Source organism: Mastomys coucha, chromosome X (assembly GCF_008632895.1).
Source record: "Mastomys coucha isolate ucsf_1 chromosome X, UCSF_Mcou_1, whole genome shotgun sequence".
Taxonomy (NCBI): Eukaryota; Metazoa; Chordata; class Mammalia; order Rodentia; family Muridae; genus Mastomys; species Mastomys coucha.
In genome coordinates this window covers 81079697-81085089 of record NC_045030.1, presented here as the reverse complement: position 1 = coordinate 81085089, position 5393 = coordinate 81079697, and positions in this window count along the sequence as shown.

Genomic DNA, 5393 nt, shown 5'->3' with positions numbered 1-5393 from the left:
CTATGTGAGTCTTCCCAGTCCTGAAATTACAGGTGGGCTGCTATGCTTAAATCATGTTTGTGCATATTGTCTACTGTAATGTTTTACAATTCTAACTTCTGATTGACACACTCCAACGTTTTCTTAAGTCAGTCACTATTTGTTAGGAAAATAAACTATGTATGAATTGCACACACCTACCAAGAGACACTACATCAAGTACAAATTTTGGGTACATTTTTCCAGAATTCTTAAGTCATAATTGACCATAAAATGTATATATAGTTGAACATCACACATATATGATTTTCATATATCAGTGTGAATTTATTAGTATAATCAAATTAATCAAACACATCTGACACAAAGATGTTATTGTGATCTATGTATGTGTTTGTAGTAAGGTAACAGTACCTGCTGCCTTAGAACATCTCAAGCAGATAAAACACTCCTGCCATTTATGATCTCCATACTGCACACAAGATTCCCTAAACTTAATTCACCTTAAAACTGGAAGGTTGTACTGAGTGATCAAGTTTTCAAATTCTCATCCCCCCACCACACACATATCCCAGGTAATCAGCATGGTAGCCTTAGCATAGGTTCATCTATTGTGTTGAAAAAGAAATAACAGTTTCTTGTACAAAGTTAAAATTGAAAATTTGTGGGGTTGGGTATTTTCAAGACAGGATTTCTTTATGTATTCCTGGCTATCCTGGAACTCACTTTCTAGATCAGGCTGGCTGGGATCTCAGAAATCCACATGCCTCTAACTCCCAGGTGCTGGGATTAATGGATTGTGCCACCACTGCCAGGCTATTATCTTTTGTTCATCATTTTCCAAAAATGTTTTAATCTAAAGAGATGGAATTCCTTAACTCTAAGGAATATCTTGGGACTATTGGTCATTGCAGCATTATAGTTACAGTGTACATGGGATGTAGGGAATTCCCTAAGATATAAAATTCATTTCTTTTGGATATAGGTTTGTTGGATCACATAGTAGTTCTTTTAATATTTGCAATGTTTTGAGAAACCTCCATGTGAATTTTGATAATGATTGCACCAATTTATATTTCCACCAGCCAAGTACAAAGGTAACATTTTGTCCTCTTCCTCATTATTGTGTTGTTACATCTTTATGAATATATTTTCTACTTTTGAAGACAGTGGAACTTATGCTGGACCTCACAGTCTAAGTTAATATATTTTGAAGTTTCTCATAACTTAAGAGAGACATCCTACTTTGTAGTAGTGAGCTCATTTGCTTAACCTGCATTTAAGAGAACACAGTATCAATGAACTCTCCTTGCATTGAATTCATACGTGATCAGCCTTCACAACATAAGCTAATTCATAGCTGTAATCTTATGTCTTGAACCTTTCCATTCCCCTAACCTAAAGTAATATATCTGTATGCATGTATATTATGATAATACATGCTAAAAGCAACAAAATGCTAGAAGGAATCTTATGAAAATCATATAAGACAAATAACCATGACAAATGTTAGATATAACATACATATAGTTTGATAAGTCTGTGTGCAATAATGTAGTAGTTTTTTAGCAGGATCAGTTGGAATTAGTGACTTACTACCCTCTACAACTCTTAAAGATTTCTGCAAACTATCCCTCATTCTTTCCTTATGCTATGCTTTCTGTACAGCCTAATAAAGATAAAGCCTGTCACTTTGTAAATTACATGGACACACACACACACACACACACACACACAAGCAAACACTAACAGATAGGTTCAAAAATCAACATCCAGGCAAGCACCAATTCAGACTCATACATCAGACAGCCAGAAAATGGCCAGAGATATAGGGAGAGAAAGGCAGAGAATTTAAATCAGGCATGAGGATGAATGCCTGGAATCCTAGTACTTGAGATGTAGGAGCAGGATATTGACAGTGTAAGGCTATCCCCAGATGCTTAGCAACACAGTCTCACCTATGATACCTTGCTTCAAAAAACAAATTGCTAAGCAATTTTGAAGAGAAAATCATAGACAAAATAATGAACAATAATCAAATTTATATTTCTATCATTAGAGTAATAAGAGAGAACAAAAAAGTTACTGAAGCTGTCCTGGAGGTTGTAGCTAGTGAAATATTCACTGTAGTATAAGTTGACTAAATTATAGCTTTATAGAGCTTCCATAGTTAGAAAGAGAAAAATTCTAGGAAAACAAGTACAACTATACTCATGTTTGACTTTTATTGGTTTTGACCAAATGAGTTAATCATAAAGAAAAAGAATAATAAAAATTCTTAAAATTTTCAATTGTTTATTGAGCCTCTACAAGCCATTTTTTCTCTCCAAAGTTATTATCTGTATATAACAGTGCTATGGGAAATATACATACAGGTGTCTAACTTATTTTCCAGGCCTAAACACAGGGCAGATCCACACTAATTGGTGGTGACAAGTATACTTAAAATAACTTAACCCCATTTACTGTTCATGCAGCTTCTGAAAATGGCAATTAGAATTGTGGTACTAACTAGAGATAGATAAGAATCCAAAATGAAATGTGTATGTGTATATATAAAATAAAACAAGGATACAGAAAACACCTGAAAGCTGCATCACAGACAAATTAATGTAAATTGATAGAATGCCATTTCTCCTAATTTTTGCTAATAATTTTTCACATCTTTTGGATGTTTTATAAATGTATTCTTTGTATGAGAAACCAGGTGAACAATAAAGAAAAAAACATTTAGATTGAGTGAAGCTTAATTGTCTTTGTGTATACATTGTTTAATCTTATACATGGGAAACCTTGGAGCCCACCCGCCAAAAGAAGTTTCATAATTAATAAACAAGTTTAATTGAGTTACATGACACAAATTCAACTTATAAAAGCTGTGTTAGCAAACATAAGCTATGGTATAGAGGAGGCCAAGGCTGCATCAGGTCATAGCAGCTGAACTTTGTAATGTGTAAGACTCAAGTAGGTGATAAAGATTGTGACAGACAGAAGGGGTCTTGGAGATCAGCTTAGGGTTGGCACTATGTGGCAGAGCTGGAGTACCTAAAATGAAGTCAGAAAATGCCACTGGTGAAGATGCACCCTTAGTTACATTGGAGACCCTAGCATACTAGAGACTTGGAATAACTGCCAAGGACACCAGCAGTTGTAGAATGAGACAAACTATGTATGTTGTAGATAACAGATACATAGTACATAGGTAAAGCTGCTCAAGCACTTTGGAGTTAAAAAGATCATGAGTCCCAAACATTGGACACTGAGTTATTTACACTATTGACCTTTGGTTTTGATTTGATTTGATTGAGACTTTGCCATAGCCTATTCCCTCTTTAAAAGATTTAAGTTATTTGTGATCTTATAGGATTTTATAAGAACATAAAGTTTAAAAAAAGAAATTGGATTTTTTAAAACAGATTTTAGAATTTTAAGTGATAAAATATTTTTTAAGATGTGGAACTTTTGAAGGTACACTACGTTTTTTATTGTGCTATTAACATGAATTCTTGGGTACAAACATGGAACGGTTATGGTTTAATAGCAATATATTGGTCAAGTTCACAGAGGGTCATTTGTCCTGGTTATTTCGTGAACTTGACACAAGCTAGAATAAACTCAGATAGTGTACTCTCAGTTGAGAATATGACTCCATCTGATTACCCACAGGAAATTCTGTGGGATATTTTCTTGATTTATTTTTGATATGGAAGTGTCCATCTCACTGTGAGCAGTACCATCATTGAACAAACAGGCCTGATGTATAGATAGATTTTTTTTTAAAAAAAATAAAAGCAAACTGAGCAAATCATTAGGATCAAACTAGTAGACAAGACCATAACCTCACCCCCACCATAGTCCCTAATTCAGTTCCTTCAGTGAGGTGCCTGACTTGGTTGAGTTCCTGTCTTGACTTCCTCTTATGATAGACTATAACCCATAAGCTTAGTAAATATCTTCCTCCATACATTGCCCTTGCTCATAGTACTTTATCACAGCAAAGAGAAACCCAAGAAAGACAGTGATAGTCCAAGCTCAATTGCTTTTTGTTGTTTCATAGAAACAGAGCCCTCACCACTTGTTTTATTTGGATCCTACAGAAAACTGTTCAAATAATTATTCCATAACTGTCTACATGTCAAATTTCCATATCTATAACTTTCTTTTCCCCATTACTATAATAAATTACATGTTTTAAGTCAGGCGTGATGGCACACACCTGTAATCCCAGCACTTGGGAGGCAGAGGCATGTGGATTTCTGAGTTCGAGGCCAGCCTGGTCTACAGAGTGAGTTCCAGGACAGCCAACGCTGCACAGAGAAACCCTGTCTCAAAAAATCAAAAAAGATAATAATAATTTACATGTTTGCTTTACATGTGAACTACAACATGCCTCTGAAACTCTACCATCTTGCTTACCACCACTAGTAATTGTTACTGATTCCAAACTAATATCTCTTCAAATTAGCCTTAACCTACAAAGAAGAGAAACTACTAAAAGGCTAATATGATTTATCCTTCCACTAAGACACTTTGTTATATTTGGTAGAAGAAAATAGTTTGTAGGCTTTACTGTGAAGGATGATTTTGCGTATCAGGTAGACAATAAAATAAAATATAAGAATAGTTTAATATTAAATAACTTATTCAACTTAGTATGCTCATTTTCATAGTGTTACCTGCAGTTTCTACTTTAAGGACAAAATCGAATTAATAAAATGGTAGAGATGTTCAATCTTATGACCAGAATATTACAGCTCAGTAACAACAGCCTTTCAACTTTATTTATACATATTTGTGTGTACAAGTTTGTAATTTATGTGCACATATGCATACTAATGAGAGTACATATATAATCCATGCATGTGAAGTTCAGAGGTCAATCTCCTATATCTTGTCCAATCACTTTCCGTCTCATTTTTTGAGATAGGGATTCTAATTGAATCTGGAACTCATTGATTTGCCCAGGCTGGCTGGCCAATGGATTCTAGATATGTCTGCATTCATGATCCTAAGCACTGGGATTCAGATACATACTGCCATTTCTGTTTCTTATATGGTTGTTGTAAATCTCAGCTCAGATCTTCATACTTACATTGCAAACACTTTGCTGACTGAGCCCCAGCTTTCTATTTTCTACCTTTATATTGTGCACACATTTCATCTAGCACCTATTTTCAGTTTATTGACTATTAAAGTTCCCAGTGGTATGTAAACTATGTCTTTTAGATTTTTATACTATAATCTCTTTTTTCCTTCATTTGATTACTACATCTCTGAACAGGTTTATTCAAAATTAAAAGCAGTTATCCCTTGGTGTAGTGACTATTCCTGGTTGTCAACTTGACAATATCTGAAATGAACTACAATCCAGAATTAGAAGGCTCACCTGGCCCTAATCTGGAGGCTGAGAGATA